Source organism: Anabrus simplex, chromosome 1, assembly GCF_040414725.1.
Source record: "Anabrus simplex isolate iqAnaSimp1 chromosome 1, ASM4041472v1, whole genome shotgun sequence".
Taxonomy (NCBI): Eukaryota; Metazoa; Arthropoda; class Insecta; order Orthoptera; family Tettigoniidae; genus Anabrus; species Anabrus simplex.
This window is the reverse complement of record NC_090265.1, coordinates 548541306-548556355: the sequence shown is the minus strand read 5'-3', so window position 1 is coordinate 548556355 and position 15050 is coordinate 548541306. Positions and strand designations below refer to the sequence as shown.

At 41.5% G+C, this 15050-nt stretch overlaps 1 protein-coding gene across 1 annotated transcript in view; it reads right to left on the bottom strand.

Annotated features, from left to right (window-relative positions):
* Nucleotides 1–14156, bottom strand: part of LOC136857125 (uncharacterized) — a 341551-nt gene extending 327395 nt beyond the window's left edge. Inside the window, exon 1 of the mRNA XM_068225068.1 lies at nucleotides 14065–14156. The gene's annotated coding sequence lies outside the window, so the exon portion shown is untranslated. The remainder of the gene's footprint in view (nucleotides 1–14064) is intronic.
* Between the last annotated feature and the right edge of the window lie 894 nt (nucleotides 14157–15050).

The following is a 15050-nucleotide window of genomic DNA, read 5'->3' as shown; positions in this document are numbered from 1 at the left end:
CGTGGCCTTCCTTAAGGTACAGCCCCAGCATTTGCCTGGTGTGAAAATGGGAAACCACGGAAAACCATCTTCAGGACTGCCGACAGTGGGGTTCTAACCCACTATCTCCCGGATGCAAGCTCACAGCGGCGCGCCCCTAACCGCACGGCCAAGTCGCCCGGTCCGGTCATAATAACTCGCTACGAAGATTCATCTCATTTCATACTTGACCGCGTAGAGAAATGGGGTAAGGGTTGGACATACATACATGCCTACATCCCATGTCGCAACCTCGGTCATAACATTTGGTATCGCCGGGCTGAGTGGCTCAGAGGGTTGAGGCGCTGGCCTTCTGACTCCAGCTTGACATGTTCGACCCTGACTCAGTCCATTGGTGTTTGAAGGAGCTCAAATAGGTCAGCCTCGTGTCGGTAGATTTACTGGCACGTAACAGAATTCCCGTGGGACTAAATTCCGGCTTCTCGGCGTCTCCGAAAACCGTAAAAGTAGTTAGTGGGACGTAAAGCCAATAACATTAATTATTGAAATTTTGTATCCTTAACCGTAACCTAAGAAAGATAGCCCTTGTTACTTCACAAAACCGTTGTACAGCCCTACTTTACTTCAGATTAACAAAAAATAAAGAGAGTGGCAAACATTACATTACAAAACAGTAAAAAGGACATACTTTAGGTGCCGAAATGCCTTTAAAACACGTCATTCTGATTTCAAATTTTAAATACTTCCTCAGTCTCCCCCGTTCTCCGATCCCCTCAGAACCCCTCCTCCTACTCCAAAAAACTACCGACGCCTAGTGCTGTGCCACTACGAGAACAGTCGATGCAATACGTCTTCTCCGAAAAGCACAAGGATTGTGAATGCACGTGGTAAACCATAACAAACATAACAGAAACCACACTGCGCGAATTTACTAGCAAAATCTAACCCTAAAACGAGACAAAGTATTAAGAATAAAAGAGTGAGGAAATACATTAATCTTCGCATTTTCCTATTTATATGGGGTCTGCCACTAATTACTCACTGCTAATTGTATACGTACGAAGAACAGAATGATTTATAAGGGGACACTCCAGTAATCTCCTAGTAACAGTCAGTGCTGCAAACTCGGTCATTCTGAAAGTCCTTGTACTGTGAAAAGAATCTCCATTTACAATTAAAATACACAAAATTTAAAATAAATACGGTATATAAATCTAGTTCTCAGATATAAATACCATATAATATTTTTTTTCTGATTGTTTTACGTCGCACCGACACAGATAGGTGTTATGGTGACGATGGGACAGGGAAGGGCTAGGAGTGGGAAGGAAGCGGCCGTGGCCTTAATTAAGGTACAGCCCCAGCATTTGCCTGGTGTGAAAATGGGAAACCACGGAAAATCATTTTCAGGGCTGCCGACAGTGGGGTTCGAACCTACTATCTCCCGAATACTGGACACTGGCCGCACTTAAGCGACTGCAGCTATCGAGCTCGGTCATATAATAATAATAATAATAATAATTATTATTATTATTACTTTTTTTGCTAGTGGTTTTACGTCGCACCGATACAGATAGGTCTTATGGCGATGATGGGATAGGAAAGGCGTAGAAGTTGGAAGGAAGTGGCCGTGGCCTTAGTTAAGTTACAGTCCTAGCATTTGCCTGGTATGAAAATGTGAAACCACAGAAAACCATCTTCACGGCTGTGATGCGGTGATGTTTGAACTACACTATTATATTTGCATAACATTGTGTTATTCTTTTACCGGGTGATGGCCAACTTTCGGTTCGGGCACGGTGCGGCAATTTGTGTAGGCCTATGGATCTTTATACAACGTTTTTGATGGTAGTACTGCCCGTCAAACGTTGTGACGCCTATCGGAGTGGTATCTGCCACTGGTGAAGCAACTTATATGACTTCACGCCGGTCGAGTGACTCGACCATGAAAGTTTCGAAATAAACTTTCAACGTATTACGTCGTGTTCAGTACATGTAGTGTCCTGCGCTATGACTAAATGATAAACGTGCTGGCCTTTGGCCGAGGAAGTCCCGGGTTTGATTTCCCACCAGGTCGGGAATTTTAAACTTTTCGTTGGTTATTTCCAATGGCTCGGGGGCTGGATGTATGCGACGTCTTTAGCATTAGAATTCATTGTTGGTAAGGCTCCATCCTCACAGAGGCGCAGGTCGTCTATACGAGGTCGACTCGAAAGACCTGCACAAGACCTGTTCGGAGGCTACACGCCATTATTAGCACATACACCAGTCTGTCAGCGGGCACGTGAACATTCGATGATATTAAATTGTAGCTCCCTTCAAGGAATATAAGTATTGTTATAAAAGCCAAAGGCAGGCATTAAATTACTCCATTGTCTTACAAAGAGGGCTTTCCGAGGTGTCTCAACGGCTTACTAGCCGCTAGCGTCTTAGAAATGTACAGTAGTGATGGTTATTATAGTTTCAAGAGAAAGTACAATTGAACAACCATCCTCTATTAATACTACTCAGAGGGAAAAATGGAAGAAATCCGACGCTTCGAATAATGAAGATACCGGCCTTAGAAGGGTCACGAAGGGCGTGAAAATGAAAGACTCCCTAGGCCTCGAATGCTCTAATACCACCGGGGTTGGAAAAGAACAGGTGTTGACCAAGGTAGGACAGATAGGAAAGCTGAAATTGAGGAATCTAGCGCAAGTAAGTGGAAGCAATGTCAGACTCAGTTAGGGGAACCGTGGTCGCCTACCCACGCTCCCAAGTACCCCTTGGTACTCCTTTAGTCCCCTCTTACAACAGGCTGCTATTCTACCGCCCCCACCCACAGGGGAATGGAAATGTGCAACAATGCAAGTGACGAGCCCGCTCCCATATTGAGGCGAAATTGTGGCAATTTCATGACTGAGAACGCCTGAAAAAGGGCTGAATATTTTCACAGTCATACTTGCAACAAACTTTATACACTGTGCTATCAATAGCTTTAGTCATATTTATTAATTTACTGTTACAGGCAGCATTGTTGGCCTCCGTAGCGTAACGGTTAGTGCTATTAGCTGCCGTCGTCGGGGTCCGGGTTCGATTCCCGGTACTGCCAGAAATTTAAGACTGGCAGGAGGCTGGTTTGTCGTTAAATAGGTACATGCAGCTCACCTCCAATGGGGGTGTGCCTAAAAAGAGCTGCACCACCTCGGGTAGAGGACACTAGTTTACTTTCTTTACAGGCGGCCTTAAGTCATACCATAACTCCAGTATTCCCGGACAGCGCCTGGACGAAAAACCCGTTTCTGGGCCGCACGTAGGTACCTCTGAGATTTAACACCTATACGACGTCATTACTGCTGGGACCACCTGTCTTAATGAGGTAGATGTGAAGAAAAGTATAGAATTGTATCCCCACACACGATAAACTTGGGTTAAATTAAAAATGTCGGTTTATCATTTCAGAAATGTGAAGTGCTGTTCAGTTTGTTACATGGACTTCAATTACTAATGGCGAACAGTGACGTATTCCAATTAATTAGTGGGAGTGGATTCTACATTGTTTTATTTTGTAGTTAATTTGCCGCAGAGTTTATATTCATGCCTGGTTATTTTTAGCTTAACAATACGTCAAGCTAAATTATACATTAAAGTTGAAAGGTTCTTACAGAGGCATAAATTTACACGGTTATGAAATTATTTTGTCAATATGGCTGTAAAATTAATAAAATATCTCCTAGTAAATAATTATAAATTTCCATTATGGATTGGAATGCTTTTCATTGTCAATTCTGGAGCGAATGTGAATGAACTAAATGCCTTAATGCTCCCTTATTCACAACTAGTAGCTTTAAGCCGAAGTTGTCGACATTTCGAATACGTTGCAAGGATCATTACCAGGATGACTGATGCTGGGACACAAATGATTAGATTTATCATAATCATAACTAGGGATCGGGGAAGTTGAGGAAAAATCCTTTTTTTTTCGAGTATCCGAAGACGTGGCCCAACATAATATATGTTCATTCTGGGTCATTTGAGGTCAGATAATGGTGGGTTTTTCTGTATGTTTTTGCCTTTTTTTCGGCGTTGTTTTGGCTTGGCTTTTTAGCCTTTTTAGGTCTTAACGACATTTTTACAAATTCACCTTCTTTCGACTACATTTTACTGCTCATTCTCAATTCGACCAACATTAGTTCATCCATCTTTCCTCTACATATATTGGAACCATATCTGAAAAGGGAGAAAATGAAATGAAATGAAAGGAAATGAAAAAAAATGAAACTAGAGCTTGATAAAACCAGGGTATCAAATTATGTGCAAGATAAGTGAAATATTGAAAGGAGAAAATTTTGATATGAGATCTCAACTTGCTTCAAGTATGAACCCTCAACATCCGTTGATGTGGAGATGTTTCGCAACGTGCTGTATGAAAACTGACGATCCTTTACACCTAACAACCGGGAGATGACTATTGTGATAAAGCCTACTGCAAAATCAACTGAGGTAAGGTTTACGAATTCCAGTTTCTGTAGGCTTAACCCTGGTGTAGTTAAATTAAATGTAATTCCAGTTATATTAATTTCAATTTATTTCTCCAGAATGTTCATTGCGGGTTCTCTGAATTCATTCTAGATGGAAAAAATATTTCATATTGAATTCTGCGAGTACTTTTTTAAACAAACAAATTATTTTTTAAATTATGTTAATCTACAACATATAATGTCTGAAAGAAGAAATATTTCACTCATATATATATATATATATATATATATATATATATATATGCCTTTGCTGGCGAGATGTAGTGTTTACAGTGCACTATGTCTTCTGGTATGGGCTATATCAAATTTGTTACTTTCATTGACCTGTCTCAGTCTCATCCTTGGCTTTGACAATATGAAAGTGACTGCGGTATGAGTGATGCTAGTAATACCATTGCTTATGCAGCCAGTCCCTGTTGTGAATGGTGTGAAAATATCGCTCATAGGGTCAGTTGGTGCATGCATTTCAGTGGGCTTGGCAGACTGATATGTAATAGCAGCAGCTGGCTCGGTGAGGAAAGCAATGGGAAACTACCTCACTCCTCATTTCCCTAGTACGCCTCTTCAGTGACGCCTAGGCTAATTATGACAGCTGTTGGCGCAGCTGCAGAGGATCAAACCAGCCTTCGGGCTGAATACCCAACATACATATATATACCACCAGAATTTTGTATTTTTAAACATTATATTCCTTCATGTATGTAGTTAAAACTAACATTATGAATGGACTTGAATAGTATATTTACATATTTTTTGCGGTTTTTAGGTCTTTCCTTGAACTTTTAGGTCATTTTTAGGTAATTTATAGGCCTTCAACTTTCGATCCCTACTCATAACATACACTTTACATGCGATGCTGCACCGTGAATGTCGTAAGTCCCAAATGGAAAACAACAAAACACTCTGATTTCTCCCTGGTACATTCTAGGAATGCGATTGTACAGCGGTTGTCTCTTCTGAACAGCCACCTCACTAATATAATAAGAACGTGGTGTCTGTCCGTACATTCACGTTTTGTCGCAATTTTGAGAGGGTTGATAGTGGTATACACGACACAGACATGATATCCATCCTTTCTTATTACTTTAGTCTGTCCGTCTGTCATTCGGTTTGAATTAAAAAACGCAAAAAACGGTAACCCATTTTTTCATGAAACTTGCCTGGAAAAGGCAAAAACTATGAACTCATTTTTCATTAAACTTGCCCATATTTACGTGGAGGCCTTCAGAATTTACCCGCAGTTCCACGTCCGTTAAGTTGGAGCTGAGAAATGACCTCTTTAACCTTTAGTATAGTGCCTCTCAGCCAGAGAGAAGTGAACGATTTGTTCAGCGACTTCCCTCACGGGCTACCTATTCCACTCTTGGTCTCTTAGTTTCTGGCTGTCCGCCTCTGAGGTGTAGTAGTTAGTGTGATTAGCTGCCACCCCCGGAGGCCCGGGTTCGATTCCCGGCTCTGCCACGAAATTTGAAAAGTGGTACGAGGGCTGGAACTGGGTCCACTCAGCCTCGGGAGGTCAACTGAGTAGAGGGGGGTTCGATTCCCACCTCAGCCATCCTGGAAGTGGTTTTCGGTGGTTTCCCACTTCTCCAGGCAAATGCCGGGATGGTACCTAACTTAAGACCACGGCCGCTTCCTTCCCTCTTCCTTATCTATCCGTTCCAAACTTCCCATCGCCCAACAAGGCTCCTGTTCAGAATAACAGGTGAGGCCACCTGGGCGAGGTACTGGTCATCCTCCCCAGTTGTATCCCTGACCCAGAGTCTGAAGCTCCTTGAGGCGGTAGAGGTGGGATCCCTCGCTGAGTACGAGGGAAAACCGACCCTGGAGGGTAAACAGATGAAGAAGAAGAAGAGGAAGAAGAAGAAGAAGACATAGTTTGTGGGTAACAATAGCGGTTGTGTTTGGCACTTTCTTGCCTTCTGCTCGCTGCGTGGAATCCAAAGCCAACCGAAGAACCTTACTGCAACACCAGACATGAGGAGTGTCTCTTCGAAAGGTCCTACACCCACCTTAAGAAAGCGGTGGGAAAAGCGCAAGAAACATAAAATAAAAGGCACATAGAACGTTCTCATGATCGGGTTTGAAACACATATTAAGGAATTACACCTGGGTTGCTAATGGCAATCGATAATATTCAGCTACTGTAATCCATGTGGAGGAAATACTAATTTATTTTTTGGAGGTGGAAATAGCACCTTTTGAAGAGACACTCCTCATAAGTTGATTTGGAACCTCAGTTTTAGTGGTGCACCAGTTGGAGTCACCAGTATAAGAGTTTGTTCCCGATCGTAGTGTTATATGCCCACTTTAAGCGACTTTCTAAAGGTTGATGGTTTCTCTACACTCCTATTCTGCTCTTTTTGAACATACTGTATTCAACATCTCTCAACGAACCAATAAAAATTAACAAGTTCCAATATTACAAAAAAATATGGATTACATTTTGATACAGTTTCCAGTGTTCATCAGTTCTACAAATGACCAAAAATTTTAATTTCCAGGTGTGAGAAGCTGTGGGAAAAAAAGCTAGTACGGATAGTCCCCGAGTTACGTTAAACCTAGCAAGTGGCTGCGCGGTTTAGGCACGTATTTGTCAGCTAGCATTCGGGAGATGGTGGGTTCTAACTCCATTGTCGATATCCCTGAAGAGGGGTTTTCCGTGGTTTACCATTTTCACACCAGGCAGATGCTGGGGATTAACCTTAATTAAGGCCACGGTCGTTTCCTCCCCGTCCCTAAATCTTTCCTATCTCATCCTTACGTTAAATTAACATATGCAAATTCATACTTACAGCACATAAGAAATTTCCGATGTACAATTTATGAACGGTACTTACATCTGGAATAAGAAGAATTAAATTGCTACATTCTATTTTGAGACCCATCTGATGAGTGAGCCATGAACTATGAGCTAACTGGGCAACGCTGCACAAAACTGTATGAAACACGCTGGGGTATGCTGCGCCTACGCCATCGCTCAGTATGTCGGTCTGTCTGTCTATATGTCTGTGTCCTGTCCGTGTATCTGGCAGAAGTTATGTGTGATTGTCTTTATGCTGATTTGTTGTGGGTCATTTCCGACAAAATAATAGTGTTACTAAAATGTTGCAAACTTTGGGCTGGGAAAACTTGGGAGTAAGGAGACGAGCTGCTCAACTAAGCGGTATGTTCCGAGCTATTATGGGGAAATATTCATTTATAGGGAGAAGAATTAGGGACTGAAATAATTTACCAAGGGGAATATTTAATAAATTGCCGAGTTCTTTGAAATCATTTAAGAAAGGACTAGATGAACAATTGCTATGGAATCTGCCTCCAGGGTGACATCTCTGAATGCAGTTCAGTGATGACTGATTGAATGATTTAACTTGGACTTGCAATTTCAATTTTTCCGTATGTTTTATTTATGTTTGCGACAAATCTTAGGTTATGGAAAAAATCGATTTAGATTAATTTCAGCTTATGGAAAGAACTCTGGAATGATCTATTGGCAAATCGAGGACTGTGTGTTTTTTATAAGATACAATAGTTTACTGCTTTTGTAGAATTTTCTAATTTTTTGAAGAACAATCAAGGTAATTTACTGTCTATAAAGAAAGAGGAGAGGCTGATCTCAACTCTGGTTAAAGGAAGTTACGATGCCAGTTCGACGCTTACAAGGATAAGCTGTTTGCCTGGAGTAGTAGCTGCGCTCCACATCTCATCTCATCTCTTATATTAATTTATACTACCACGGAGTTCAAAATGGATAATCTTATATGTTTAGGAAATTGCAGATGTCCGGTGTCTGGGCTTGAACACTTCACGGCAGGAGACTGCAAGATATATAGGGACTTCTCAGCTCTTGAACATATTCCGGAAGATGAAAGCGCGATATCAAAGGGAGAATGATAATGACGTGTAGATGTTCGTTACGTCGGCTAATTGGAAAGACATTGACTAATAGTGCGTCATCTCGCATGCGCCTCGGCCTATACATGAACCGCTGTTAATTCCCAGATTAGCTTATCGATGAGAATACAGATTGACTGCTAGAAGCTAGATGTGATGTGTAGGTCACGGCTAGTTGAATGTAACAAAACAAGGCAGAAATTGGCGGTAGGCTGTCACTATTGTAGCGGCCGCAGGGTTTTGAGAGTTTCGTAGACTTACTTATTAGAAATAAGACAATTATTATGTGGATAATAAATTTTACTCAGCAGAACGTGGTACATTTGGAATGTGGGTAATAACACAGTATAACAGAGTATGCGTGTGACGACACATATTTAGCATAAATTTTGGTTACATGACTGATGTTGATCCACGAAATATCACTGTAATATTTGTCACAAATGGAAGATAGTAATTGCTTTTACTCAAATAAAGTCTCAAACCCCAGGTTGATTAAGAAATAATACGAAATATTTTATTTTAGAGAATACATACTTTACTGCCATACAACAACTATTTCTGCTACGTCGCAGCGCTTCTGTACGTGTTTTGTTTGTCCAACACTGTTGTCTGTGACGTCTTTGCTCACTGACGTTCTTTGGTGTCGTTTTATTGATTTTCTCATTCGATGTAATTTGATGGGCTGTCAGGTGGTGGTGGTGATTATTGTTTTATGAGGAAGTACAACTAGGCAACCATCCTCTATATAACACTAATCAGAGAGAAAAATGGAAGGGATCCGACACTTCGAAAAATGAAGATATCGGCCAAAGAAAGACAAGGGCCACGAAGGGCGTGAAAATGAAAGACTCCATAGCCCTCGCAAACCTAATAGCGTAGGGGTCGGAAAAGAACAAGAGTTGACCAAGAGAGGTCGGATAGGATAGATGAAAGTGAGGAGCCCGGCACAAGTAAGTGGAAGCAATACCAGGACTCAGCTAAGGGCCCCGTGGTCGCCAACCCACGCTCCAAAGTTCAGAGCCCGTGGGGCCCCTTTTAGTCGCCTCTTACGACAGGCAGGGGATACCGTGGGTGTTATTCTACCGCCCCCACCCACAGGGGGGAGATGGGCTGTCACTTCATGTGCATTAACTGATGCATTAAACGATTTATTGGTCCAGGGATCATGCTATTTTTCAACAAAATACCCGCACTCCCATTCGCTAGAAAGAGAGCTCGATGGTGTCAGCCCTCGACCTAAAAAAAAAAAAAAAAACGACGGTGCGAGCAGCGGAATGCAAGACATGTGGGCAAAGATAACAAACATCTCAGACATAGCACTCCCATTCATCGGTGCCAGCCCTGGACCTCAAGAAAGAAACAAAAGACGGCGCAAGCAGCGGAATGCAACACCATGGACTCCTATTTACAGCCAGTAAATACCTATACATATTTCTTGCTAGTAATGACGGTATTTCTTAATCAACCTGGGATTTGAGACTTTATTTGAGTAAATCAATGATTACCTTTCGTTTGTGACAAATATTACAGTGATATTTCGTGGATCAACATCGTTCACGTACCCCAAATTTTTCCATACTTTGAAGCGCTATTTAATGAAAACTACGTTTCATATATTTTCATTATTTTTGTAATAGAGAGCCGTCTCTTTTATCTGTCAACTGAGACATTAAACCTAGTCGTAAGTCAAATACTTTGGGGGTTATTCGCGTTCTATTCAAAACACTAAACGCGTCTTAAAGTTGTTATTTCCATGTACGCGTTGTCGAGGAACGTAAGTCTACATTAAGACAAACCGCTGGGAGCCACAACCCTGATAAGCCTTGCTTTACCAAGCGACCGCTATTCCAGCTGAAGGCCTGTAGATTACGAGGTGACGCGCCGTCAGGGCGGCGAATCTTCTCGGCCGGTATTCTTGGCTACTATATCACCGCCAGATAGTTGCTCAACTGTCCTCACGTAGAAACAATGGACCTCAACCGGTCTTAAAATCCAGGCGAAAAAATTCCTCTTTTTATTTTTTAATTCGCTATATGTTTCGCGTCGCACCGACACGGACAGACCTTATGATGACCATGAGATAGGAGGGCTACGTATGGAAAGGAAGCAACAGTTGTATAAATCACGGGTTCAGCGGCCGCCGCCGCCTTAGGGCTCCCAGGGGCCCGCTCCTCCGCCGCCAACCGGGGGGCCTTCCCAGGGGCCCGCTCCTCCACCGCCACCCGGGCGGCCTTCCCAGGGGCCTCTTCCTCCTCCCGCGGGAGATTTGAATTTGTAAACAAAGCCACGTGCTTTTTGACAGCTGTCATCGACAACAACGCATCGCTAACCTCACTGCTGCGATCTTGACGGGCCTAAACCTCAGTGCTGCCAACTAAATCTTACTAGCGCGAGATTTGAATGGGTAAACAAAGCCACGTGCTTTTTGACAACCACGTGCTTTTTGACAGCTGTCATCGACAACAACGCATCGCTAACCTCACTGCTGCCATCTTGACGGGCCTAAACCTCAGTGCTACCAACTAAACTTTACTTGCACGAGATTTGAATTGGTAAACAAATCCACGTGCTTTTTTGACAGCTGTCATCCACCATCTTGCATCGCAAACCTCAGTGCTGCACTCTTTAGCTACTTACCTTTGAAATGTGGTGGAGGGCAATTTGAAAAATTCTATTTGACAGCAGCCATCTTTAATCAACAGAGCACCGTACTGCCCTCTTTAGCTACATACATTTGAAATATGGTAGTAGGTAATTTAAATTCCATGTGCTTTTTTGACAGATGTCATCCGCCATCTTGCATCGCAAACCTTAGTGCTCCACTCTTTACGACACTGCTGGTAATTTAAAACATTGTGTCAGCTGTCATCCACCATCTTGTGTGGCAAACGTCAGTGCTGCACTCTTTAGCTACTTATCTTTGAAAAGTGGTGGCGGTAATTTCAACGTGCTTTACAAACCCACGTGCTTTTTTTGACAGCAGCCATCTTTAATCAAGAGAGCATCGTGCTGCCCTCTTTAGCTCTCTTGTTTGGAAACAACCCACGTGCTTTTTTGACAAGCAGCCATCTTTAATCAACAGAGCACCGTGCTGCCCTCTTTAGCTACTTATCTTTGAGGCGGCAATTTTAAAAATTCTATTTGACAAGCTGCCATCTTTAATCAACAGAGCACTGTGCTGCTATCTTTATCGTAGTAGTGGGTAATTTCTACGTAACAGCTGTCATCCGCTATCTTGCATCGCTTACCTCAGTGCTGCTATCTTTACGGTACTAAACCTTATCGTGGTGGTAGTGGGATATTTAAAATCTACATGCTTTTTTGTCAGCTGTCATCCGCCATCTTTAATCATGAGAGCACCGTGCTGCTATCTTGCGGGTAATTCCGTCCGCTGTCATCCGCCATCTTTAATCAACAAAGCATCGTGCTGCTATCTTTAATCAACAAAGCATCGTGTTGCTATCTTTAGCTACATACATTTAACATGTGGTGGCGGATAATTTGAAAAAAACGTCCGTTAGCTATCATCCACCATCTTTAATCAACAGAGCATCGTGCTGCTATCTTTAGCTACACACATTTAACATGTGGTGGCGGCAATTTGGAATTCTATCCAGAAGCCATCTTTAATCAACAGAGCACCGTGCTGCTATCTTTAGCTACTACCTTTGAATTGTACTGCCGGATAATTTGAAATTCCGTTAGCTATCATCAACTTTAATGCATTTGCGAACCTAACCTCTCATCTACCATCTTGAAGGAGACCATACAACAAGATGGCCCTCCTGACGCTAATTACTACTTAGAGGTTACTACACAAGATGGCGGTGGTTGTTACGGCTACCTCCTCTACCACCACCTCCTCCTCCTCGTCCTCCTCCTCCCCTACCTCCTCCGCCTCCTCCTCCTCTATCAAGGCAGAGCTTTATAGAACACGCATCGCGAAGGCAAGAGTGTGCAGCGATAACATTATTGTGCATGTTTAGACTTGCGGATTACAAAAGAAACATAACAAGACTAAAATCGATGTTGTTACTTCAACATGTGATTAGAACACTATTGATGTGTTCAGATCACTAAACAAGTGATCAAGACTAGAACCGAACACGGTACAACATGTGTTTAGAACATGTCTGGGGATACCTTTGTTCTAAGAAGATCAGATTGAAACATAACAATACTAGAATTGATGCTGTTAACTTTATCATGTGATCAGAACATTGACTGATGTGTTAAGATCACTAAACAAGTGATCAAGACTAGAATCGAACACTGTACAACATGTGTTTAGAACATGTCAGGGGATACCTTTGTTCTAAGAAGATCAGGTTGAAACATAACAAGACTAGAATCGATGCTGTTAACTTTTTACATGTGATCAGAACATTGATTGATGTGTTGAGATCACTAAATAAGTGATCAAGACTAGATTCGAACACTGTACTCGATACAACATGTTAGGGGATACCTTTGTTCTAAGAAAATCAGATTGAAACATAACAAGACTAGAATCGATGTTGTTAACTTCAACATGTGATCAGAACATTAATTGATGTGTTCAAAACACTAAATAAGTGATCAAGACTAGAATCGAACACTGTACTCGATACAACATGTGTTTAGAACATGTCAGGGGATACCTTTGTTCTAAAAAGATCAGATTATAAAAGAAGTTATTAAGAATAGAATCGAACACTGTACTCGATACAACATATGATCAGAACATCGATTGATGTGTTTACAACATGTCTGGAGTATACCTTCGTTCTAGGAGAAAAAAAATAATAAGACTAGAATTCTGAACAGCTTGCGTAAGATAGCGATTGTTATAACCTCCTTTTCCTCTTCTTGCTCTGTCAAGACATAGCTTAATCGAATATACAACGCGATCTTATGCATATTACGTAGCTAACTCGTTCAGTAAACGATATAGCAACACTTCAATGATTTACCTAGTGCGAAAATAAAAAAAAAAACACTGCATAGCTAACTCGCTCAGTAAACGATATAGCAACACTTCAAATGATTTGCCTAGTGCTAAAATCAAAAACACACTATGCACATATCGCGTAGCTAACTCGCTCAGTAAACGATATAGCAACACTTCAATGATTTGCCTAGTGCGAAAATCAAAAACACACTGTGCACATACTGTGTAGCTAACTCGCTCAGTAAACGATATAGCAACACTTCAATGATTTGCCTAGTACGAAAATAAAAAAACAAACTATGCACATACTGTGTAGCTAACTCGTTCAGTAAACGATATAGCAACACTTCAATGATTTACCTAGTACGAAAATAAAAAACACACTGTGCACATATCGCGTAGCTAACTCGCTCAGTAAACGATCTACAACTTAAATAATTTGCCTAGTACGAAAATAAAAAACCATACTGCGTAGCTAACTCGCTCAGTAAACGATATACAAATAAAAAACCATACTGCGTAGCTAACTCGCTCACCGCACTGATAAGACGCTTAGTAATTGCAAATACACTGATATATGTCATGCGAAAAACAAGAAAGCACACTGCGTAGCCAACTCGCTCGGTCACATTGCAAATACATCACAACACGACTAGAACACTGATATACGTTACTCGAAAAACACACACACACACACACACACACAGATAAGAATGTTGCGAGATACTACATACTTACATGTTTAAAAAATGGGGGGATGAAAAATAAAATTATTCGTACGCATGTTATCTCCTCCAAGTTGTAAGACGAAATGGACGCAGTACTGCGAGTTTCTGCTATGGCTGGCGAACGGTAGTGGCATGTTATCTCATAAAAAATACGCATGACCTTGCTCTTGCATACACGCAAGTCAGACACAATGATGGATACGTCAAAGGCTCACACCAGTGTTCTGACCCTCTATGTAAAATAATTTTAGTGTCCAGTGGACACAATTGAGTTAAACGATACCGTTGATAAAGCAGTAATGCTACATGAAATAATAAATAGGAACATTATTTTAAACAAACCTTTCGTTTAAGTTCATAGATTAGAATTACTGAACCCTACCTCAGCAAGTGACGAAGAACCCGATACGACCCAAGAGACAGATCTCATGAACTTTGCTGATAGGTAAGGAAGGTAGGTATCCTTCGGTATGGACCAAAAGGGTTCAATAATAATAATAATAATAATAATAATAATAATAATAATAATAATAATAATAATAATAATAATAATAATAATAATAATAATAATAATAATAATAATAATAATAATAATAATTTCATGGTTTTGACAACAGTGTGCAAGTATTTTGATTTGATGCCATCTAGACTGTTTGTGCGTGAATTTCGACGTTGCGTTTCACTCTACCAGATGGCAGAGTAAACCGGATCGCTCTTGGACGATTTATGGTTCAGTTTTGATTAATTTTGTCGAGTGAATAACAAATGTGTTGCTACAGTTAATTTACATGCGAACATCGCACGACGTGGGGTGTCCAATAAACTTTTCTCCACCCTTTAAAAATTTGACTCTGGAGGCCGACATCTCTACCACTGGTCAAAAAAGTGAGCTACCGGGCGAGTTGGCCGTGCGGTTAGGAGCGCGCAGCTGTGAGCTCGCATCCGGAAGATAGTGGGTTCAAATCCCACTGCCGGCAGCCCTGAAGATGGTTTTCC